Source organism: Ranitomeya variabilis, chromosome 3, assembly GCF_051348905.1.
Source record: "Ranitomeya variabilis isolate aRanVar5 chromosome 3, aRanVar5.hap1, whole genome shotgun sequence".
NCBI classification, from domain to species: Eukaryota; Metazoa; Chordata; class Amphibia; order Anura; family Dendrobatidae; genus Ranitomeya; species Ranitomeya variabilis.
Window position 1 is genome coordinate 462010879 of NC_135234.1, and position 26068 is coordinate 462036946.

The 26068-nt window shown below is 47.4% G+C and overlaps 1 protein-coding gene across 2 annotated transcripts in view; it reads right to left on the bottom strand.

Annotated features, from left to right (window-relative positions):
- Window positions 1-25500, bottom strand: part of NCK2 (NCK adaptor protein 2) — an 81602-nt gene extending 56102 nt beyond the window's left edge. The window contains exon 1 of one of the 2 annotated variants that reach the window (XM_077296607.1): window positions 25276-25500. The gene's annotated coding sequence lies outside the window, so the exon portion shown is untranslated. The remainder of the gene's footprint in view (window positions 1-25275) is intronic. The other variant, XM_077296608.1, reaches the window with a different exon arrangement.
- Between the last annotated feature and the right edge of the window lie 568 nt (window positions 25501-26068).

Here is a 26068-nt window from a genome sequence, read left to right on the forward strand (position 1 = left end):
TAGGATATATATGGGGGGGGCTATCTTTTGCTGTCTACAAAAGCACATGTGATTGGATATTTGCTGTTTACATAAACTGTATTTTATACCATTTTTGCTTGTAGGACTGGATTATACTATTGTGTGTGGGGGTGGTCTTTTTGAACCAGGGTTCTAGACTCTATTATGGGTCTCTGTATCCACCATGTATATGGTTGTTTTATATGGTTTTAAAGTTTTTTGCAGTGTTTAGTGTCTCTGGATTTCAATAAATTTTGTAATATTTGTACTACTTGTAGTGTGGTGATCCCCACTTTATACATGCCTCCCTTGCTTCGTTCTTTTTAGTGACAGTCATAGTGCCACGTATTTCAGTGCCACGTACTATAAATACTATAACTACGTGGTTATACGTGGCACTGAAATATCGTGGCACTGAAATATCGTGGCACTTCTATACGTGGCACTTCTATACGTGGCACTTCTATACGTGGCACTTCTATACGTGGCACTTCTATACGTGGCACTTCTATACGTGGCACTTCTATAAGTGCCACGTATATACGTGGCCATATATGTGGGGTTGAAGGCCGGCCATATATGTGGGGTTGAAGGCCCAGGCCAGGTTTATATAGATTTGGGGGTGTCTGGCCAATTGGCAACAAAATCCAGCTTCTGAGTGTAAAAAAACGTATTGCAGCTCTGCATTGCGTCGTACGACGTGTCCCGACGCATCCGTCGCTCATAGGCTTCCATTGTAGCCAACGACGCATGCCGCAGGATGCGTCGCGACACGTTTTTTAGGCGGAGACAAAAAACGCTACAAGCAACGTTTTTTGCCGACGACGTATCGCCAAATTTCGACGCATCCGTCGTAAAACGTACACGACGTATGTCAATCCGTTGCAATACGTCGCCAATACAAGTCTATGGGGAAAAAACGCATCCAGCAAAAACTTTTGCTGGATGCGTTTTTTCGAAAAAAAGACGTTTTGAGACGTAATGCAGTTAACGCTAGTGTGAAAGTAGCCTAAGGGGGAGGCCAATTAATAGAGCATTGCAGTAGTCCAGGCGGGAGTGGATTAGGGTGACAGTGAGGGATTTTGTTGTCTCCATGGTGAGAAAAGGGCAGATTCTAGAGATGTTCTTTAGGTGTAAGCGACACAAGCGGGCAAAAGATTGTATGTGGGAGGTGAAGGAGAGATCGGAGTCAAACATAACACCCAGACAGCGTGCATGCTGCCGGGGTGTTATTATGCCACCCACGGAGAGGGAAATGTCAGATTTAGGGAGGTTAGTAGAAGGCGGGAGCAGAAGAAGTTCAGTTTTGGAGAGATGGAATTTCAGATAGAGAGCGGACATGATGTTGGAGACTGCAGACAGTCAGTGGTGTTCTGTAGTACAGCGGGGGTAAGGTCAGGGAATGACGTGTATAGTTGTGTGTCATCAGCATAAAGATGGTACTGAAAGCCAAATCTGCTGATGGTCTGTCCAATTGGGGCTGTGTAGAGGGAGAAGAGAAGGGGGCCAAGGACTGAGCCCTGAGGTACCCCAACAATGAGAGGAAGAGGAGATGAAGTGGAGCCAGAGAACAGAACACTGAAGGAGCGGTCAGAGAGGTAGGAGGAGAACCAGGAGAGAGCAGTGTCCTTAATGCCTAGAGACTGGAGCCTAGAGAGTAGGAGAGGGTGGTCAACAGTGTCGAAAGCTGCAGAAAGGTCAAGGAGAATGAGCAGAGTGGTCACCGTTACATTTTGCTGTCAGAAGGTCATTGGTCACCTTGATGAGTGCAGTTTCTGTCGAATGTAGGGGGCGGAAACGGACTGTGAAGGGTCTAGGAGGGAATGAGTGGAGAGGTAACGGGTAAGGCGGGAATAGATCAGGCGCTCCAAGAGTTTTGAGATGAAGGGGAGATTGGAGACCGGTCTGTAGTTGTTTGTGCAGGATGGGTCGAGGGTGGTTTTTTTTTAGTAATGGAGTAATGAGTGTTTGAAGGAGGAGGGGAGGGAGAGATTAAAGACTGTAGTTAGGTGAGTTGTGACAACTGGAGAGAGAGACTGGAGGAGATGAGAGGGAATGGGGTCGGTAGTGCATGTAGTCGGACGAGAAGAAGAGAGGAGCTTGGAGACAACTTCTTCTGTGATGGGATCGAATGTGGAGAGTGAGCCAGGGGAGATGCAGGGAGGGATGGGAGTTATTATCCTAAGTCATGTGACAAGGCTCGTTAAAGGGTCGACATTGACTGTTAGGATTGCTACTTCCAATAGGTGGCACTAGAGTTATAGTCCACTTCCTCTCTGAAGAGACAATTTGCATCTTTTCCGGCATATAACAGCTTATTTGATCAGCTGACATGTGCCCCTCACAGTCTCGTGCAAAATCACGATCAACCTGCGGCTGTTAATACGTTAAATGCCGCTGTCGATCTCGGACAGCGGCATTTAACATGATCGTGGCCCAGAAGGGAGTCACAAACCCCAAACGCCCATGGCACCTGCTCGCAGGGTGCCGGTGAGTTGGCATGACAACCAGGGGTCTTCAGAAGACTCCCATGCTAGTCATTGCCGATCTGCTATGAACGCCGGCCCGTGGCCGGAGTTCATAGATTATGATTTTTGCTACATATAGCAGGGTTGAAGCTCTGCTGTGTGTAGCACAAGTAAATCAGACAATGGCAGCTTCATATCTCCCAAGGAGACTACTTAAGCAAGTAAAAGAAATTTATTTATTTTTTCAATATAAAACAGTTCAAATTACCCCCATTTTGCCCCATTCAAAATACAGCAATAAAAATATACACATTTGGTATCGCTGCATTCAGAAACACCAGATCTATCAAAATATAAGCTAAATTAATCCGATCGGTAAACGGGGTAACAAAAAAAATATAACAAAACAGAATTACATTTACGCTGCAACATTGCAATAAAATGCAATAACAGGCAATCAAAACATCATATGCACCTCAAAATGTAATAAAAACGTCAGCTTGGCATTTAAAAAATAAGCCCTCACCCGGTCCCAGATCCAAAAAAATTGAGACGCTACGGGTATCGTAAACAGTGACATTTTAATTTTTTTTTTACAAACATTGTTTTTATTTTCACTTAAATAAAAAAAGAACCTATACATGGTTGGGATCTGTGAACTCATAATGACCCGGAAAATCATAATGGCAGGTCAGTTTTAGAATTAAGTGAACATGGTATATAAAAACAAAACAAAACAAACAAAAAAGCACTGAGCATTGAACTTTTTTTTGGCAATTTCACCGTTCTTTGAATTTTGTCCCCGTTTTCCAGCACACTATATGGTAAAATCAATGGCGTCATTCAAAAGTACAACTCGTCCCACAAAAAACAAGCCCTCACATGGCCAGAGAAGAGAAAAAAAAAATGATATGGCTCTGGGAAGGGAGCAAAAAACGAAAATACAAACACAGAAAATCCCAAGGTCATGTAGGGGTTAAAAGTCACCAAGGACTGAGCCCTGCTGGACACAAGAGAGACAGGCAGATCCCAGGTAACTTCTCCCCACCCACTGTCCTGGATTGACAAGTCTCTCCCTGTATGCCCTAGAGAATTTCAAACATTCGTGGTGGAGATCATACAAACAGTATCTGATACATTTTGCCTGTGACAGGAGACAAAGAACAGCACTGTGGCTTAGTGGTTAGCACCAGCGTCGGACTGCAGCACCTAGGGCCCACCAGAGAAAATCATTGTTGGGGCCCACTAAGTAGCTACATAGAAATAAATTTAAGACCATCAATTGTGTGGTAAAACACGCTAATATCAGGCTATAATATAAGGTAGTACATGTCTTAATTATGTAGCAGGGGTTGGGGTAGCCCCCTCGCAGAATATAATGTAGCCCCCCTCATAGAATATATTGTAGCCTCATAGAATACAATGCAGCCCCCTCATAGGGTATAATACAGCACCCCACAAAATATAATGCAACCCCCTCATAAGGTATAATGCAGCCCCCTTATAGACTATAATGTAGCACCCTCATATGGCATAATGCAGCCCCTCTACAGAATATAATGTAGCCCCTCCACCGAATATAATGTAGCCCCCTCAGAGTACAATGCAACCCCCTCATAAGGCAGCTCCCCCATAGAATATACTGTAGCCCCCTCATAGGGCATAATGCAGCTCCCCTCATAGTATGATGTAGCCCCCGAGAGAATGCAGCCCCCCACATATAATGCAGCCCCTCCACAGAATATAATGTAGCCCCCTCAGAGTACAATACAACTCCCTCATAAGGCAGCCCCCCCCATAGAATATACTGTAGCCCCCTCATAGGGCATAATACAGCTCCCCTCATATAGTATGATGTAGCCACCTGAGAGAATGCAGCCCCCCACAGAATTACAATGTAGCCCCCTCATAGGGTATAATGCAGACCCCCGGAAAGAGTATAATGCATCCCCCCTCCTCCAACATCACTGTTCGCCCCCTCCACCACCATTGTACTCATCACCACCTCCATCATTGCCTTCTCACCCACATCAAAATAATTGCCTCCTCTCCCACCACCACCATCTTTGTCCTTTACACCCCCATCATTGCCCATTCCAACACCTCCATCATTGCCTCCCCCCACCACCATTGTCCTTTCCACCACAGCCATCATTGCCCATTCCACCACCATCATCGCCACCCCCACCATCATCGCCACCCCCACCATCATCGCCTCCCCTCACCACCACCATCATCGCCTCCCCTCACCACCATCATTGTCCTTTCCACCACAACCATCATTGCCTTCTCCACCACCACCCCATTATTGCCCATTCCACCACGTCCAAACATTGCTTCCCCCACCACCATCATTGCCTCCCCTCACCACCATCATCATTGCCTCCCCCCCACCACACACATCATTGCCAATCTTCAATATCTCCAATACACACACACACACACACACACACACACACCCCACCACTATCATACATACAGCAACACACACACCCCAAGCACTGCACCACATACACACACAGCCGCACACACGCAGGCAGACAGAGAGACAGACACACACACACAGCACCCACTCATCTCTCCGCACGTTCCCAGCACATCCTGGCAGCTTCCTCTCTGAAAGAGCCGTGCTGAATTATGACGTCATCCAGCCACGCTGAGTCAGACAGGAAGTGCCGGGCAGGCAGGAAGGAGGACGGTGTCAGTTCCCTGCAGCTCCGCTCCCAAGCTGCAGGGATCGCAATCAGGGTTCACCGCCCTTTAGGGGCCCCAATTCAGCAGTACCGGAGGGCAGTGTTAGCCTCAGCCTGCGGCTAACGCTGTCCTGCTATTAAAGTGAAATGGTATTCACTTCTCTCCATGCCCATGGGGGCGTGGGGAAGCGTGAATATTCATTTCTCTTTAGCAGTGGGGACAGGAACCTGTCTCCAGCTGCTCTCTGGCACCAGGAGGGCCCCCCTTGACTTAGGGGCCCCATAGCAGCTGGGTGTGCCGCTATTAGCAACACGCCACTGGAGCAGTGGGGGCCCTAGGCAGCTGCTGGCCAATATGCCAGCAGGTGTCAGTGCCTGGGCCCACCGGAGAATCCTCCGGTTCTCCAGTGGGCCAGTACGACCCTGCATTATCAGTGCTGGGGTCCTGGGTTCAAATCCCACCAAGGACATCTACAAGGAGTTTGTATATTCTCTCCATGTTTGCGGGTACTCTAATTTCCTCTCACAATGCAAAGACATACTGATAGGGAACTTAGATTCTGAGCCCTATTGGGGGCAGCAATGATAATGTCTGGAATTCACTGCGGAATATGATGGCGCCATATAAGAAAAACATAAATAATAAGCAAAGTGGCATCTGCAGGGGACTGCAGATTATTGTGGCAGCAGACCTCTTCGAGGTAATTGCTCACACAGCATTGCTCATGATATTCTGATTTTGGCTCAAAATAATGCATGGAAAACAGCTGAGGAATTTATTCCAAAAAAGCCTTATGAGAGAAAATGTAACAAGACTGGCTTATCATATGTCAATCTTGAGCCGATAAATTGGTGCATCTTTCGGCGCCATGAGACATACATTGTACATTTCAGATACAATATACACCAGTTTTTTGGCATATATGAGACATACATTGTACATTTCAGATACAATATACACCAGTTTTTTGGCATATATTATAGTAAACATGTCGAGCTGTCCACTTATTCTAAGCTCCTTCCTTTCTCCTTTGTTTTTGTTTTTAAAGTGGCAAGGCTAAAAAGTCACAACAGTTTTGACAATAGAAAACTCGCACAGATGGGATGATAAATTCTCAAGTGATAAAATCACTATTAAAATGAAATCTGCCACCAGGCATCATGTTGGGGCAGAGTCTGATTCCAGCAAAATATCACATACTGTACTGCTTGCTGCCACTGTTTTATATGCTGCAGATCTACCAGTTCTTTGAATTCTGAGCTCTGTTAAACATTGCCCACACTCCTGATTGGTAGCTTTCTGTACACTGTGTATAGGCAGAAAGCTGATGGTGGTAGTAGAGGGGCAATACAGAGAACATAGAAAGCTGGTGGTGGTGGGGCTATACTGAGAACATAGACAAAGTCGTTCGTGGAGGTGGTGGCGGGGCTTTACAGGAAGCATAGACAGAGAGCTGCTGGTGGCGGGGCTATACAGAGAGCATAGAAAAAGCTTTTGGTAGTGGCAAAGGGGCAATACAGAGAACATAGACAAAAAGCTGCTGGTGGTGGCATGGCTATACAGAGATAATAGACAATGCTGTTGGTGGTGGTGGCAGAGCTATACCGAGAACATAGACAAAGCTGTTGGTGGTGGCGGGGCTTTAAGGAAAGCATAGACCGAGAGCTGCTGATGGTGGTGGTGCTACACAGAAAGCTACTGGTGGTGTTGGCAAGGCTATACAGAAAGGATAGACATAAAGCTGCTGGTGGTGATGGCAGGGCTAGACGATAAGCTGGTGGTGAGGCTATACAGAGAGCAGACAGAAAGCTGCAGGTGGTGTCAGGGCTAACAGAGCTCATAAATATGGAGGACTACATTGCAGCAGGTTTACTAGTTCTATAGTGATAATATCCTGCTGATAAATCTCAGCGAATGACTGCTAGAATCAGGGTCTCTAAAGGTACCGTCACATTAAGCGACGCTGCAGCGATATCGACAACGATGCCGATCGCTGCAGCGTCGCTGTGTGGTCACTGGAGAGCTGTCACACAGACAGCTCTCCAGCGACCAACGATGCCGAAGTCCCCGGGTAACCAGGGTAAACATCGGGTTACTAAGCGCAGGGCCACGCTTAGTAACCCGATGTTTACCCTGGTTACCAGTGTAAATGTAAAAAAAACCAAACACTACATACTTACATTGCCGTGTCTGTCGCGTCCCTCGCCTTCAGCTTCCCTGCACTGTGTAAGCGCCGGCCCTAAAGCAGAGCGGTGACGTCTCCGCTGTGCTTTGCTTTACGGCCGGCACTGACACATTCAGTGCAGGAAGCTCTGAGCAGCAGCGCGGACGCCGGGGGACGTGACAGACATCAGAGGGTGAGTATGTAGTGTTTTTTTTTTACTTTTACAATGGTAACCAGGGTAAATATCGGGTTACTAAGAGCGGCCCTGCGCTTAGTAACCTGATATTTACCCTAGTTACCATTGTAAAACATCGCTGGCATCGTTGCTTTTGCTGTCAAACACGACGATACATGCCGATCTTACGACCAAATAAAGTTCTGGACTTTCAGCAACGACCATCGATATCACAGCAGGATCCTGATCGCTGCTGCGTGTCAAACACAACGATATCGCTATCCAGGACGCTGCAACGTCACGGATCGTTGTCGTTCTCATTGCAAAGTCATTTAGTGTGAAGGTACCTTTACTCTCCATCATGCTGCTTTCAGATGAGATGACAAAAACCTGATAACAGACTCCCTAGAAAGCACATTTGTTATATCCGTTTTTCCTCTAAAATCTAAAGACAAATGTTGTCAGATTCCCATTTACATGCTACAATACAAAAATATATTTTCACTGTAGAGAAAAATGACGTCTGAAGTATCCTAACAGCAGTTTTCTTACCACACATTGTCAGATTATCGCCCTCTCTAGGTCTATGGCCATATTGGCTTCATATGATTTAGTAAGATTACTCTTGCTAATTTGTGCACTCACGCCTGCTTAAATATTTAAGGTTCTGTAACAGCAATTCATTATTAATGGAGAAGTCCACCTTAAAACCTCTTCTGGCAAGTGTCACAATGACATGTCAAATATGCAATCAACTGGGGGGAGGAGCTGTGAGCTTGTCACTCCCACAATGGCTAATCAGCAGTGGTTGTGGCAATAAGTAAAAAATGAACTCCTTTGGAGCTAGTCAGAAATGATTTTGCTGTAAATATTTAACACAATTAAGGCTTACACACCAATGATATAGGAGTGTTTCAGAAAAACATAATACTGCTGCAATTTTCAAAGCTTGAAATACTTTTTTCAGCAAGTCTGAGAATCGTGCTGGAAACTTTGTACGACCGGCGTTCAGACAAAACAAACGGTCTGGTAACTTGCTACGATTCTGATATTAGAGTTGGCCACCAGGTCCCCGGCAGCCATTTTCCCCGAGTTCACCGCATAGTAAACCACGTACGTATGGGGCTCTGGGCTTTCACAAAATGTCACTGAACACCAGCAGTGGCGCACATCCGAACACCCCCCCATCCCAGCCTGCAGCAACGCTCCACTCTTGCCTCCTCCAGCAGCAACCCTGGGACCCCACTTCACCGCAGCCACCACCCCTGGTAAGCAATAAGACGCATGGATTGTAAGAAGCAACACCATTTTATTTAAAAAAAAAAAATGTTTTTTTTCCTATTTTTCTCCTCAAAATTTGGGGTGCGTCTTATAATCCGCAAAATATGGTACTTACGGTAACCCAAACAAAAGTTTAGAGAGTCACTTTTTTTTTTTTCTCTTAAATGTCACAATCATGTGACCAAGTTAGACATATCCGAGTAGGTAAACATTCATTATCTGTCTGAGACGTAGAATTAACAAATATATCATTATAATTCATTAAGCAACATCATGTATGACAGCATTGTTGGAACAAAGAGGAATAGGCATTTAGTAAAACATTTTTAGATGGTTTATTACCTTTTGGGGGTCAGGAATCTGTCAGTTTTTTTTCCCACTTTTCTCATAGAAAATACATGCAAGCTTGACCAAGGTTAGCGTGCAAATGTATGGGGGAAATCGGGAGGAACAGTCAGATGTAGAGCTGTGGTCATGTGACCAGAGCTAAGGTTGGAAAACTCTTGCCCCATTGCAACGTTTTAATCAGTTCAGTGTCCTTTCCCCATTTCACACAAGTTTCAACTACTACAGGTCCTTCTCAAAAAATTAGCATATAGTGTTAAATTTCATTATTTACCATAATGTAATGATTACAATTAAACTTTCATATATTATAGATTCATTATCCACCAACTGAAATTTGTCAGGTCTTTTATTGTTTTAATACTGATGATTTTGGCATACAACTCCTGATAACCCAAAAAACCTGTCTCAATAAATTAGCATATCAAGAAAAGGTTCTCTAAACGACCTATTACCCTAATCTTCTGAATCAACTAATTAACTCTAAACACATGCAAAAGATACCTGAGGCTTTTAAAAACTCCCTGCCTGGTTCATTACTCAAAACCCCCATCATGGGTAAGACTAGCGACCTGACAGATGTCAAGAAGGCCATCATTGACACCCTCAAGCAACAGGGTAAGACCCAGAAAGAAATTTCTCAACAAATAGGCTGTTCCCAGAGTGCTGTATCAAGGCACCTCAATGGTAAGTCTGTTGGAAGGAAACAATGTGGCAGAAAACGCTGTACAACGAGAAGAGGTGACCGGACCCTGAGGAAGATTGTGGAGAAGGACCGATTCCAGACCTTGGGGAACCTGAGGAAGCAGTGGACTGAGTCTGGTGTGGAAACATCCAGAGCCACCGTGCACAGGCGTGTGCAGGAAATGGGCTACAGGTGCCGCATTCCCCAGGTAAAGCCACTTTTGAACCATAAACAGCGGCAGAAGCGCCTGACCTGGGCTACAGAGAAGCAGCACTGGACTGTTGCTAAGTGGTCCCAAGTACTTTTTTCTGATGAAAGCAAATTTTGCATGTCATTCGGAAATCAAGGTGCCAGAGTCTGGAGGAAGACTGGGGAGAAGGAAATGCCAAAATGCCTGAAGTCCAGTGTCAAGTACCCAGTCAGTGATGGTGTGGGGTGCCATGTCAGCTGCTGGTGTTGGTCCACTGTGTTTCATCAAGGGCAGGGTCAATGCAGCTAGCTATCAGGAGATTTTGGAGCACTTCATGCTTCCTGGCACCTGCTCACAGTGCCAAAACCACTGGTAAATGGTTTACTGACCATGGTATTACTGTGCTCAATTGGCCTGCCAACTCTCCTGACCTGAACCCCATAGAGAATCTGTGGGATATTGTGAAGAGAAAGTTGAGAGACGCAAGACCCAACACTCTGGATGAGCTTAAGGCCGCTATTGAAGCATCCTGGGCCTCCATAACATCTCAGCAGTGTCACAGGCTGATTGCCTCCATGCCACGCCGCATTGAAGCAGTCATTTCTGCCAAAGGATTCCCGACCAAGTATTGAGTACATAACTGAACATTATTATTTGATGGTTTTTTTGTTTGTTATTAAAAAACACTTATTTGATTGGACGGTTGAAATATGCTAATTTATTGAGACAGGTTTTTTGGGTTATCAGGAGTTGTAGGCCAAAATCATCAGTATTAAAACAATAAAAGACCTGACAAATTTCAGTTGGTGGATAATGAATCTATAATATATGAAAGTTTAATTGTAATCATTACATTATGGTAAATAATGAAATTTAACACTATATGCTAATTTTTTGAGAAGGACCTGTATACATAAAGCTAAGGGGATGAATACTTTGACAAGCAGCTTTATATGCCTAAAATCTAAGTTCTGGACAACCTCTTTACAAATAAATCAACCAGATACCAAAGAGCAAAATATAAAATAACTTTTCTAAAATCCGACACCTGAACAACAGGGGTGGCCTCACAGTTTAAGAAGGATTAGCAAAGAGAAATGGGAATAATCCTCCCACATACTGCCTTTCCACAGTTCACTCACTTCATTCTATCCTGGGTTCACATAAAGATCTGTATTTGCTTTCCTATGTTCACTTAAGCATCACATGTAAAGAATCATCCTACAGTTATATACACATTCAAAAAGAAGACAAATAGATATCTTACAGTAAGGGGAGACAACAAAAAAAAATACCGTAAATGGATTTACAAAAGGAGAAAGTGAGCTATAATGCTGGGTATGCTATTTTCAGCTCCACCTGATTAACTGCATAATTCGCACGTGATATTTATAGACCCATTTAATTAGGGAAGCAGAAATGCAAATTGAAAAATCAGTTCCCTCATGATATTTTTCGAGTCACTTTGGAAGTGCTTCCATTTAACGGCAACGTTTGATTTCATCGTATAATTAATTCCTTGCAGTACACGATCGCCACATCCAGTCAGTGCTTACTAATTGGTGACATCAGTAATACAAGTCTATTTTTAATCTGTTCCTAAAGACGGAGAGGATTTAGACACAGGCAAATCATTGTACGTCCATGGCTAGCGACGCAGAGGGAAAAAGCTTACGGAGCTAAGCCTACTGTAAGCATGTCTACTAATAAATGCAGGCATACATAACTACTTTTGCTTTATTTTAATGTTTCCGCGCAAAAGCCAAGTCCAGACTGAGTACACAGATTCAATAAATCCAATACTTCAATTACAATCTAGCCCCATTCACAGATCAGATCTGAGCGGTTGTGAACTGCTATCAATGATGGCCATGACATTTCATGTGACATTTGCAAATGTCCCACACCCAGCACCTAAAGGCATACATTTATTTCACAATTAAAAACAAGGTTTCATCCCACCACAAGAAAGAGCTCACAATCCAGATCAAGAATTACCAAAGCTGTGATACATGAGGGATGTGTTACAGTAACAAACGTCCCATTTACATTTTATTTCCGTTGAACAACGTAGGTTTTATGTGTGACCGGGTAGAAGCTATTTCCTTGTAAAACACAGGGTAGAGACAGATGATACCAGTGTGATCCCTGTCAGCTTCTATAGAAAGCAGTCTGTTCACCATTGTCTCTGGAGGCAGGCACTGAATGAACACACTGTTTATAAAGGCTACCACTGACCTTTGTGACGGCATCAGCAGGATTCAATGGCCTTACTAACTGAATACAATGCCCATTTACCGAAGGAAACATCACTATATTAAGATAAATAGAAAGATTTAAAGGGGCTGTGCTCATTTTTGGACAGGCTCAACTGTTGACACCTCTATTCTGCCCCCTACTAGATGAATTTGTAGAAAAAAAAAAAAAAGACTTCTTTTTCAAAAGTTTTTTTTCGTCAAACAGTAACATATGAATAGCAAAGCATGAGGCCCAGCCAATCTATGCTTACTTTTCAGGTCTTTTGGGCATGTGACCGTAGCAGCCAATCAACAGCCTCGGTAGTGATACTACAAGTACAGCACATTTTAAAACATTTCCTACCACAAGCCTACATAATTACTGTAATTGTTCACAGTGCATGTAATAATTGGCTGCATGCTCATTTTATTTTAACCCTTAATTTGGACTAAAGGAGACACAGGATAGTTATAAATTGAAATATATTTATTGCACCTAGACTTTGAATTAATTTACCACCAATTGGATATGTTTTATTTAACAGAACCTCCCACCTACAATATCAATTTCCCCCAAATATTTTTCTAGAGCCAAACCTACATAAACCCCACAATACTAACCCTAGAAGACATACATTTGAGAGGGAAGCAACAATATTGAATGAAGGTCAAATCTAACTAATACTTAAAGGAATGCGGACTTGTATGGATACGGAGCATGGACAGTTACCTCGGTATTTCCGTATTCCTATAGGAGCATACATGCCGCAATATATAAAAGGCGGCAGAGGGGAAAAAATCTCATACCGCTATCATCGCACAAGGTTGTAACACTGTCGCCTATGCTTACATAATAAAGAATCCCAAATACTGCAATTCCTCATCTATTAGGAGCGTTTGCCAACCAGGAGCTCGAGTCACATGGTACCTTTGGGTCCCCTGCAAGGGGCTGACTAGCTACTGTCACCTTCATTAATTGTGGTAGCAGTGAGATCACCAACCCAACATTAGCATAAAGCCATAATTTTAATAGGTTTTCTGCCCTTTAGTAAATCATGTGATTTAAAAACTAAGTAGATCTAGAGTTGATTAAAGGGATATTCTCAAGTTTGGATGTTATCCACTATCCAAGGAATAGGGGACAACTTACCAATCCCAAGAGGTCTGACTGCTGGGACCCCGCAGAACCAGGACTCTGAGGAGCCCCATGTGAATGGAGCAGTGCTGGATCACACGCACATTTAGTCACTTTTAGGCTGCCGTCACACTAGCAGTATTTGGTCAGTATTTTACATCAGTATTTGTAAGCCAAAACCAGGAGTGGGTGATAAATGCAGAAGTGGTGCATATGTTTCTATTATACTTTTCCTCTAATTGTTCCACTACTGGTTTTGGCTTACAAATATTGATGTAAAATACTGACCAAATACTGCTAGCGTGACGGCAGCCTTACAGGAGTGCCAAGCACAGCGCTCAGCTAGTTCTGGTGGTCCCATTATGAATTAACGGAACAACAGTGCGTGTGACCGAGCTCTCAGGAGACCCAGATCTCTGGATCAGTGGGGTTGCTAGCGATCGGACCCCAGCAACCATTAAGTTATCTCCTATTCCGGGGATAGAGGATTACTTCCAAACTTGAGGCTACCCCTTTAAAGTCCTTGGCATTACAATGACTCTGGTTAAAGGGGATATCTGGGACTTTAAAACTAACAGGCAGGTAGTTGCTATGTATTTGCCCATCTGTCGTGACTGGCGTCATTCTCCGCCAGCAGAGTGGTCACAGATTTCCGCTGACTGAATCTCAACAGAGGGGCAGTTTGTCTCCATGTTGACCGGGCGGGACTACTGGTGTCATGTTGATTGACAGCTGGCTCTCCACTGCCTAGTTATGGAAGCCAACTGTCAATCAGCATGCCAGTAGTCTCGCCCTGTCAACAGGAAGAGAACCTGCTGCTCTGTTGACCGGGAGCAGCTGAATCTCTGGAAGAAGTCAATGACCAGTGCCGGGTGCAACAGACAGTAGTTGCCTCTGTTTAAAAAAAAAAAAACCACGACATGTACTTGATAAGTCTCTTTAACAAGCAATAACAATAATAATCATTTTATTTATATAGCGCCAACATATTCCGCAGCGCTTTACAAATTATAGAGGGGACTTGTACAGACAATAGACATTACAGCATAACAGAAATCACAGTTCAAAATAGATACCAGGAGGAATGAGGGCCCTGCTCGCAAGCTTACAAACTATGAGGAAAAGGGGAGACACGAGAGGTGGATGGTAACAAGCAATCTGATTAAGGGCTCATTCACAGGTCCGTATTTTCAGTTCAAGTGAAAAAAAAAAAAAACGCACTTGGACCAATGTTATTCTCTAGGGCAGTGTTAATTTTCATGGACAATCTGCACTAGTTTCTTCCATAAAAAGGATTAATTTCGCCACTTTAGTCTATTGGTGGCCCAAAAAATAAACGGATGCCAAATGTATAATAGACACCTTTTATTGATATATTGCATCTCTTTAACATAGGAATCAGTAAATGGTTTTGTAAATTATTAATAGTTGCTGTATTTAAAAATAATTACACAGATGACAAGTGAGAAAAAAAAATCCCCCCAGTTTATATGGTATGGTGAATCTACCCTCAAGAGCATTAAACTGGCTTTAATGAGGTGGAGTTTATATCTCATGAGTAGAGAACCCCCCACAGTGAAGGAAGGAACCCCTACATAACTGAATGGCGAGATTCACACATGATCACACACATCTTCAGCATCTGGACATAACGTCTTAAATTCAAGACTAAATATGAGAACTATCAAAGGGGTTGTAAAAGAATTAAAGGGAACCTGTTACCATATAAATGTAGTCCGATCTGCAGACACCATGTTATATAGCAGGGGTAACTGAGTAGACCGCTATAGTTTTGTGACCAAACAAAACATTTTCGGTCCGGTGGGCAGTCCTATCAGTAATGACAGCCAATACTGTATTCACTCTTGAACACAGAAAGCTGGCAATCTCTGACAGGTCCACCCAATGGACCACAAATCCCAGAAAGAGAAAAGTAGAAACGATTAACACAAAGGCAATTCTGAATCTTTTCCCACATAACTATATGATCAGTCCACTTAACTCTCCCTGCGCTGTAACAAGCTGTCTGTGGTTTGGATGGTATTTTCACAGTGATAAGTTCCCTTTAAAACTAGTTACAGGAAACGTTCTAGGATAAAATGATAAACCCAAACATCACTGGTGTTACATTTCCAGCTGGTCAAATGTTGATGCTCTGGTGGTCTGTACTGGACTTTATATTACTGCAATATATGGCGTGTGAGTACTGCAGCCAATCACAGGCCTCAGCGACCACGGATCATCGCTCCAGATAAGCAAAGACAACTAAGGACCAATGGAGCATCAGCACTGGAGAATCAAAGTATTTACTTTGGAATCTAGTTTAACTTCCTAAACTGCCAGACAACCCCTTTGAGACTGCAGACATTTTCAGCCCCTGAAGATACAAATAATATTTTCATCCATTGGTCACTAAGCAAAGGTATTGAAAATTGTAAGGAAAACCAAAAACACAATATATTGCTTTTGCCAGAGTTGCATGTGCCTTCCAAAAAAAAAAATATACGTTTACAAAGAACATCTAGAGTGGAGAGCATATATGTGCACTGAATCGACCAAACATCATAAAGAACCCACACACTATCTACACACTGCATCAACAGATAAGAGAGCAGAGCAGTGACCTTACATCTACTAGCACAGGACAATATGGAAGAGGACGATGTATGACAATAAGAAGTACACAACACCTATATTTTATTGAAATCAATACATAGAAGGTTAGCATTCTAGGGTGTATTGCACACAGTAGTAAGACGACACAGAGCATACACCCCCTTGATAACCAATCCCCATGCATTTAGCACCTTTGACAAGATTCATTTAAAGGGATTGTCCAATGCTTTTTTTTATATTGATGGTTTAGCCTTATAACACATCAAAAATACCTATATCCAATAACATTAATGCAGCTCCATCAATCAGCTATTTCTCAACTGGATGTGATCAGTTGAAGAGAGATGTAGAAAAGCTCCGTCAAGTCGTGAACAGTGTAATGGCTTCAGTGGGGTACTGCAGATCCACCCCTATACATTTGTATAGGGGCCGATGTGCAGTAGCCAGAGCTGAGCAGCTCTACAACTGATCACAGAAACAGCTGGTGTTATAAAGTATTCTAATTTACTGAGATAATGACTTTTGGGTTTTCACTGGCTGTAAGCCATAATCATCAACATTAACAGAAATAAACACTTGAAATAGATCACTCTGTTTGTAATGACTCTATATATGATTTTTACTTTTTGTATCAAAGAACTGTAATAAATTAACTTTTTGATGGTTCTAATTTTGCGAGAAGCACGTGTGTGTGTGTGTGTGTGTGTGTGTGTGTGTGTGTGTGTGTGTGTGTGTGTGTGTGTGTGTGTGTGTGTGTGTGTGTGTGTATATATATATATATATATATATATATATATATATATATATATATATATATATATACTAGCTATTGAACCCGTTCTACGCCCGGGTGGCGAGCATTTATATTGGTATATGGTCTCCATCCTGTCATGTGCTGCTCCCATCTTGCTCTCCCATCCTGTCATGTGCTGCTCCATCCTGCGCCCCCACCGTGTCATGTGCTGCTCCACCGTGTCATGTGCTGCTCCACCGTGTCATGTGCTGCTCCACCGTGTCATGTGCTGCTCCACCGTGTCATGTGCTGCTCCACCGTGTCATGTGCTGCTCCACCGTGTCATGTGCTGCTCCACCGTGTCATGTGCTGCTCCACCGTGTCATGTGCTGCTCCACCCTGCGCCCCATCCTGTCATGTCCTGCTCCACCGTGTCATGTGCTGCTCCATCCTGCATCCCCATCCTGTCATGTGCTCCCATCCTGCGCCCCCATCCTGTCACGTGCTGCTCCATCCTGCATCCCCATCCTGTCATGTGCTCCCATCCTGCGCCCCCATCATTGCGGGCGGCTGTGCTGAGTGCGGGCGGCTGTGCTGAGTGCGGGCGGCTGTGCTGAGTGCGGGCGGCTGTGCTGAGTGCGGGCGGCTGTGCTGAGTGCGGGCGGCTGTGCTGAGTGCGGGCGGCTGTGCTGAGTGCGGGCGGCTGTGCTGAGTGCGGGCGGCTGTGCTGAGTGCGGGCGGCTGTGCTGAGTGCGGGCGGCTGTGCTGAGTGCGGGCGGCTGTGCTGAGTGCGGGCGGCTGTGCTGAGTGCGGGCGGCTGTGCTGAGTGCGGGCGGCTGTGCTGAGTGCGGGCGGCTGTGCTGAGTGCGGGCGGCTGTGCTGAGTGCGGGCGGCTGTGCTGAGTGCGGGCGGCTGTGCTGAGTGCGGGCGGCTGTGCTGAGTGCGGGCGGCTGTGCTGAGTGCGGGCGGCTGTGCTGAGTGCGGGCGGCTGTGCTGAGTGCGGGCGGCTGTGCTGGGTGCGGCGGCTGTGCTGGGTGCGGCGGCTGTGCGTGGCTGTGCTGGGTGCGGCAGCTGTGCTGGGTGCGGCAGCTGTGGGTGGCTGTGCGTGGCTGTGCTGGGTGCAGCGGCTGTGCGTGGCTGTGGGCGGCTGCGTGGCTGTGCTGGGTGCGGCAGCTGTGGGTGGCTGTGCTGGGTGCGGTGGCTGTGCTGGGTGCGGTGGCTGTGCTGGGTGCGGCGGCTGTGCTGGGTGCGGCGGCTGTGCTGGGTGCGGCGGCTGTGCTGGGTGCGGCGGCTGTGCTGGGTGCGGCGGCTGTGCTGGGTGCGGCGGCTGTGGGTGGCTGTGCGTGGCTGTGCTGGGTGCAGCGGCTGTGCGTGGCTCTAGGCGGCTGTGCGTGGCTGTGCTGGGTGCGGCGGCTGTGGACGACTGTGCTGGGTGCGGTGGCTGTGCTGGGTGCGGCGGCTGTGCTGGGTGCGGCGGCTGTGCTGGGTGCGGCGGCTGTGCGTGGCTGTAGGCGGCTGTGGGCGGCTGTGCTGAGTGCGGCGGCTGTGCTGAGTGCGGGCGGCTGTATGTGGCGCGGCTGTGCGTGGCTGTGCTGGGTGCGGGCGGCTGTGCTGGGTGCGGCGGCTGTGGACGGCTGTGCTGGGTGCGGCGGCTGTGCGTGGCTGTAGGCGGCTGTGTGTGGCTGTAGGCGGCTGTGCTGGGTGCGGCGGCTGTGGACGGCTGTGCTGGGTGCGGTGGCTGTGCTGGGTGCGGCGGCTGTGCTGGGTGCGGCGGCTGTGCTGGGTGCGGCGGCTGTGTGTGGCTGTGCGTAGCTGTGGGCGGCTGTGCTGGGTGCGGCGGCTGTGCTGGGTGCGGCGGCTGTGCGTGGCTGTGGTGGGTGCGGCGGCTGTGGGTGGCTGTGCTGGGTGCGGCGGCTGTACTGGGTGCGGCGGCTGTGGGCGGCTCTGCGTGGCTGTGCTGGGTGCGGCGGCTGTGCTGAGTGCGGCGGCTGTGCTGGGTGCGGCGGCTGTGGGCGGCTGTGCATGGCTGTGCTGGGTGCGGCGGCTGTGGACGGCTGTGCTGGCTGTGGACGGCTGTGCTGGGTGCGGCGGCTGTGCGTGGCTGTAGGCGGCTGTGTGTGGCTGTAGGCGGCTGTGGCGGCTGTGGACGGCTGTGCTGGGTGCGGTGGCTGTGCTGGGTGCGGCGGCTGTGTGTGGCTGTGCGCGGCTGTGCTGGGTGTGGCGGCTGTGCTGGGTGCGGCGGCTGTGCGTGGCTGTGCTGGGTGCGGTGGCTGTGGTGGGTGCGGCGGCTGTGGGTGGCTGTGCTGGGTGCGGCGGCTGTACTGGGTGCGGCGGCTGTGGGCGGCTCTGCGTGGCTGTGCTGGGTGCGGCGGCTGTGGACGGCTGTGCTGAGTGCGGCGGCTGTGCTGGGTGCGGCGGCTGTGCTGGGTGCGGCGGCTGTGCTGGGTGCGGCGGCTGTGCTGGGTGCGGCGGCTGTGCGTGGCTGTGGGCGGCTGCGTGGCTGTGCTGGGTGCGGCGGCTGTGCGTGGCTGTGCTGGGTGCGGTGGCTGTGCGTGGCTGTAGGCGCCTGTGCGTGGCTGTAGGCGCCTGTGCGTGGCTGTGCTGGGTGCAGCGGCTGTGCGTGGCTGTAGGCGGCTGTGCTGGGTGAGGCGGCTGTGCGTGGCTGTGCTGGGTGCGGTGGCTGTGCTGGGTGCGGTGGCTGTGGTGGGTGCGGTGGCTGTAGTGGGTGCGGCGGCTGTGGGTGGCTGTGCTGGGTGCGGCGGCTGTACTGGGTGCGGCGTCTGTGGGTGGCTGTGTGTGGCTGTGCTGGGTGCGGCGGCTGTACTGGGTGCGGCGTCTGTGGGTGGCTGTGTGTGGCTGTGGGCGGCTGTGCGTGGCTGTGGGCGGCTGTGCGTGGCTGTGGACGTAAGTGGCGTAGGTAACAAATAGCTGTGGCATGAAGTGCCACAGCCTCATGGCACAGCAATTTGTTACTTGCGGAGGGTGAGTATACTTACCTGTCCCGTTCCACCGACGCCATTCCGGGCCATGAATATCCCCCTGCTCCCGGAATCGGCGCCTGCGCAGTCCGCGCTTTCCGGCGCCATTTTCTTGAAGACACATTGCAGTGTGTCCTCAAGAAAATGGCGCCGGAAAGCGCGGACTGCGCAGGCGCCTTTTCCGGCACCAGGAGGACACAGAAAATCTGTCCTCCTGGTGCCGGAAAAGGCGCCTGCGCAGTCCGCGCTTTCCGGCGCCATTTTCTTGAAGACACACTGCAATGTGTCTTCAAGAAAATGGCGCCGGAAAGCGCGGACTGCGCAGGCGCCGATTCCGGGAGCAGGGGGATATTCATGGCCCGGAATGGCGTCGGTGGAACGGGACAGGTAAGTATACTCACCCTCCGCCTCCTGGCTCGTCCCTGTTTCTCTGTTGGAGATCGCGGTGTGCGTTCAGCGCTTACGCATACCGCGATCTCCTGGGAGCGTCGCTCTGTGGGGTCCAGACTGCGCCGGCGCTTGCACAGTCTATAAAGGCTTCGGACAGAGTGACGCTCCCAGCGTTATATTATAGCTACATACACACACACAGTGAGGCAAAAAAGTATTTAGTCAGTCAGCAATAGTGCAAGTTCCACCACTTAAAAAGATGAGAGGCGTCTGTAATTTACATCATAGGTAGACCTCAACTAAGGGAGACAAACTGAGAAAAAAAAATCCAGAAAATCACATTGTCTGTTTTTTTATCATTTTATTTGCATTTTCAGGATTGCTTCAGGTTTTGGTCAGGATTTTATGCAAGTAAAATCCTGACCAAAACTGCACCTGAGGTAACTGGCAGGTCACCTGCGGTGTGCCTGCGTGTTTTGCTCATTGTAGCAACATGCTGCGTTTTGCAAAATGCTGCGTTTTGCAAAATCTCTCTCTCTCTCTCTCTCTCTCTCTCCCCTCCGTCCCAGCACAGAAAATTTTGTGCTGCACATTCCAAATCCCTACTGCGCACAAGCGATAACATGACGATAGGCGTTCACTCCCCTAAGACCTATGTCATCACTCTGCCCACGCTCATTCATTGGCTGAAAAAATGGCGCTAAACGCATCATACGAAACGCGACTTTGGCGCCAAGATCGCGTACCGCATGGCCGACCCCGCACAGGGATCGGGTCGGGTTTCATGAGACGCCGACTTTGCCAAAAGTCGGCGACTTATGAAAATGAACGACCCGTTTCGCTCAACCCTAGTGAAGACCAAAGAGCTGTCAAAGGACACCAGAAACAAAATTGTAGCCCTGCACCAGGCTGGGAAGACTGAATCTGCAATAGCCAACCAGCTTGGAGTGAAGAAATCAACAGTGGGAGCAATAATTAGAAAATGGAAGACATTCAAGACCACTGATAATCTCCCTCGATCTGGGGCTCCACGCAAAATCCCACCCCGTGGGGTCAGAATGATCACAAGAACGGTGAGCAAAAATCCCAGAACCACGCGGGGGGACCTAGTGAATGAACTGCAGAGAGCTGGGACCAATGTAACAAGGCCTACCATAAGTAACACACTACGCCACCATGGACTCAGATCCTGCAGTGCCAGACGTGTCCCACTGCTTAAGCCAGTACATGTCCGGGCCCGTCTGAAGTTTGCTAGAGAGCATTTGGATGATCCAGAGGAGTTTTGGGAGAATGTCCTATGGTCTGATGAAACCAAACTGGAACTGTTTGGTAGAAACACAACTTGTAGTGTTTGGAGGAAAAAGAATACTGAGTTGCATCCATCAAACACCATATCTACTGTAAAGCATGGTGGTGGAAACATCATGCTTTGGGGCTGTTTCTCTGCAAAGGGGCCAGGACGACTGATTCGGGTACATGAAAGAATGAATGGGGCCATGTATCGTGAGATTTTGAGTGCAAACCTCCTTCCATCAGCAAGGGCATTGAAGATGAAACGTGGCTGGGTCTTTCAACATGACAATGATCCAAAGCACACCGCCAGGGCAACGAAGGAGTGGCTTCGTAAGAAGCATTTCAAGGTCCTGGAGTGGCCTAGCCAGTCTCCAGATCTCAACCCTATAGAAAACCTTTGGAGGGAGTTGAAAGTCCGTGTTGCCAAGCGAAAAGCCAAAAACATCACTGCTCTAGAGGAGATCTGCATGGAGGAATGGGCCAACATACCAACAACAGTGTGTGGAAACCTTGTGAAGACTTACAGAAAACGTTTGACCTCTGTCATTGCCAACAAAGGATATATTACAAAGTATTGAGATGAAATTTTGTTTCTGACCAAATACTTATTTTCCACAATAATATGCAAATAAAATGATAAAAAAACAGACAACGTGATTTTCTGGATTTTTTTTTCTCAGTTTGTCTCCCATAGTTGAAGTCTACCTATGATGTAAATTACAGACGCCTCTCATCTTTTTAAGTGGTGGAACTTGCACTATTGCTGAATGACTAAATACTTTTTTGCCCCACTGTATATATATATTATTTTTATTTTTTTTCATATTATGTACAGCGGTTGTGTATCTGAGGTAACCAATTTTCAACAATCATAGTATAATGGAAAGTCAGACTACCCAATTCAGGGGACAACCAACATGAATGATTGCAGCTACTAGTCATGCAAGGGCTGTCTCACAGCGTCGATCTCTCATACGGCAATATCTTAAGGTGCCCATAGACATTAGATGAACATTTAAAGTAAGTTCACACAGGGCGTTTTTGCTGCGTTTTTTTATGCTAAATTTCAGCTGCTTTTTACAGTACCAGCAAAGCCTATGAGATTTCAGAAATCTCATGCACACACATTGGTTTTTTTTGTGTGATCAGTATTTTGTGCTTTGCTGCGTTTTTTGGACATAGGGCATGTCACTTCTTTGAGGCTATGTGCACACGATGCGGATTTTGCTGCAATTAACAGAAAACGCTGTGCCCATGCTGCGGAAAAAACGCGTGGAAACGCAGTGGTTTACATTCCGCAGCATGTCACTTCTTTTTGCGGATTCCGCAGCGGTTTTACACCTGCTCCAATAGAAAATCGCAGGTGAAAAACCGCAGTGAAATCTGCGGTAAATCCACAATAAATCTGCAGCAAAAAAGCAGCGTTTTTTTCCCTGCAGATTTATCAAATCCGCTGCGGAAAAATCCGCAGAGGACCATTCTACGTGTGCACATAGCCTGAGCATTTTTGCTGCGCTTTTTCACCCATTGACTTGAAAGTGTCTTGAAAAAAACACAGCAAAAACGCAGGTATCATTATTTGCTGCTGAAAATCCAAGGACATTAGCATGGACAAAGAGAAAAAAAAATGCACCAAAAACATACACCTTTTTTGACGCAGCTTCTTACCTGCCAAGAAGATCAGGCTTTGCTTCCGGAAAAAAAAAAAAAAAAAAAGCAGCAAAAATGCCCTGTGTGAACTTACCCTAAATCTGTATGGGGATTCCAGCAGCTCACTAATGACTAAGAATACACGAACAGATTAAAAAAAAAAATCATCTACTTAATTTCCAGGAAAAAAAAATTAAAAAATATGCTTTTTTATCTGCATCGTTATCAGTGTGACATTCATTTTTATACATCAGCAGTGAATAAAACTGACAAGAACAAATACAGCTTCCGATGTTAGGAATTGCAATGTATGTGTAAAAATTGGAAGCTACGTGGCTGATCCGTATGAGATCTGCTTTTTGTTTTGTTTTTTTTCTAACCCATTTTTTGTACGGACATTTGGCCTGCGAAAAAATGGTCATCTGAACAACCGATTTGAATGTATATGAGAATTCAGCCTAAAGAGAAAATCTGAGAAGGCAGGGGAAAGAGGTGGAAGGTGGATTAGTCATGTTGGATTTCAATTTGGCTAATACGGTACTTTGTTCTCATTCCAAGAAGGCAGTGATTTATTCCATAGGAAGGATGCCAACGTGCTGGCAGAATGAAAGTGGATCTGCCCACTTAAAGCACCACTCCAGAGTATAGTTTTTAATGCAGTGCTGAAGTGGTGGTACTAATGCAAGTTCCCTGTCCATACTCTCATCCTTACCTGCCACCGCCTTCATCATTTATTGGTGATGAACTGATTAGTCTCCAGCAGATTGTGACTTGCCGCTTTGCTCTTATGTTTTCGGGTCATTTTTCAATACAAAGTCTAAGAGAGCCTTCTTCTGGCTCTCATATACTTGCATTGAGAACTTGTTACCGTCACTTCTGACTTCCAGTCAGAAGTTGCAGTCCCAAGATGGGACTGTGGGATAGGAGAGGCTGGAAGAGCTGAAGACGGTGGGTGGAGAGTGTAAAATTAGGTGCACGAATCGTGTGATAGTAGCACCACTCCAGCACCGAAATAAAAAACAAAAACTCTGGAGTGGGGCTTTAAAGAGTGGAATGAATATTACAACGTATGAGACTAGGGACAGCTCCTGTGCATATTAGGCTGGTATGTGCAGGTTTATGTTGTTGAGAGGGATGAGGACAATAACATGTTGTTCCTTGGAAGAAACAAGTACAGTTTAATGGCATTTTGATGTTACAGGAAAACATTTCAAGTACACCTCTTATGATAAACTGCCAACTTCTGCCATTGGTTTTCTATGCCATCAGGTCCCTTATAAACATGAACACTCAGATTAGCTGGGCATGCCTGTTTTTGTCATTGGGGTGAAGGTGATAAGCAGCTGTCAGACAATTCTAGCGGTGATTAGATCATGTAGGAACAAAGGATTAGCAATGGAGAACAGCCTGGTGCTCCCATAAACTCCAGATTGCCAGCTGATCCTGTGGAGAGTTGCACGGCTACACAGGACGGGCCAGAGACTACTGCCCAGCCATTTTAGGTGGTCATGATGGATGCCCACACTACTGTGAAGACGAGGACTGTCACTTAGAAGATGGTCAGTTGCCATTAAGAGAGACATTGGTTTCCAAACCTTCATCAGAGATGGAATCTAACAGATTTCATTGGCACGGCTGTTTGCCATCCTCCCACTATCAGCCTTCTGGAGGACTGGTGCAGGGATTGGCAATCCTGGACAACCAGCGTCGATAGTCCACGGGTAAGACGTTCCATAGATGTCTGCTTCATCTATATGCCCAGAGCTGCCACATCTGTTACCTGCACACGCCGCGCCAGTAGGAAGACTGAAGAATATAGACCAAGCCAGCTCACAGCAGGGGGAACACCTGGGAGGAAGCTGGCACCTGCTGTTACCTCCTGTATTATGCCAGGGTAATGGGCACCCGAGGTGGGTGTGAGAGGGAAGCGGGAGCCACTGTCCCTATCCACCCATGTACACCCGCCATAACAGGCAGACGTGCCAACACATGCCATGCACACAACTTCCAGCAGCCGGAAAGTTCGGAGTCACACACCCGCGCCATGTCCTGAGGACACACATCTGTGCCGCTGTCACATGGGCCGGGGAGCTCCTGACAGGAAGAGAGACCCCCGGGGAGAAGAGATGGGGGATGTGAGGCCGCGTAACAAAGGCTGGCAGCCCGGGGGGCACCGTGCCGCCTGACAGGGTGCAGGCCTCGGGGAGACACAGCTGGGGACAGCATCTCCATCACACTCACCTCCCTCCGCACCTCACACAATGCCGCTCGCTTTGTTGGCCGGAACCCCCGGTCACAGGCCCGGCTTCCCCCGCTGCTCTTCCCGTCGGTGGCTGCTCACTTTCCTCCTCTCTTTCTCTCTCTTTCCTTCACCTCCTCCTAGTCCTAGCAGCTTTCTCCGGCCAACCGACACGGCGCGCTCCCCGCCGTCACCTCCCGCCGGCGCGTGCACGAGTGTGCGAGCCCGCGCCTCCTCACCAGCCGTCACCTGACAGCGGTACTCTCCCGGGACCCTGCGTCATGTGACCGGCGCGTGATAACGGCCCCCCTCATGTCCTCACCTATTGGTGTGCCCCCCACAGTGTGTGAGCAGGGGGGGGGGACACTACATGGACGAGTAGTTATGGAAATAACTACCCTACGTCCAGACCCAGATTGGTGAGAGGATGCAGGTCACCTCAATCCTCATGGCCTCACACCGTAAGCTGGGGCCACACGGAGGAATGGCTGCCAAGGAGAGCAGCTGGCCTAGGCCGGGGTCGCACTACCGTAGAATCCACGGCAGAGGCGTAGCTAGGGGTTTGGTTCGGGGGGCGAAACTTCTGAGTGGGCTCCTAACCGGGTAACCTTGATTACAACTCGGTGACGCGCCCTAATACTGGAGGAGAACCTCAGCAGATGACCGCACTGTTACTGAAGATAATCTCTATACAAAGACCAATATGGATATTACCGCCATATGGTCAGTGGTAACAGGTACGGACTGGGGCTGAAATTCAGCCCTGGCATTTGAAATCACACAGGCCCATGTCCC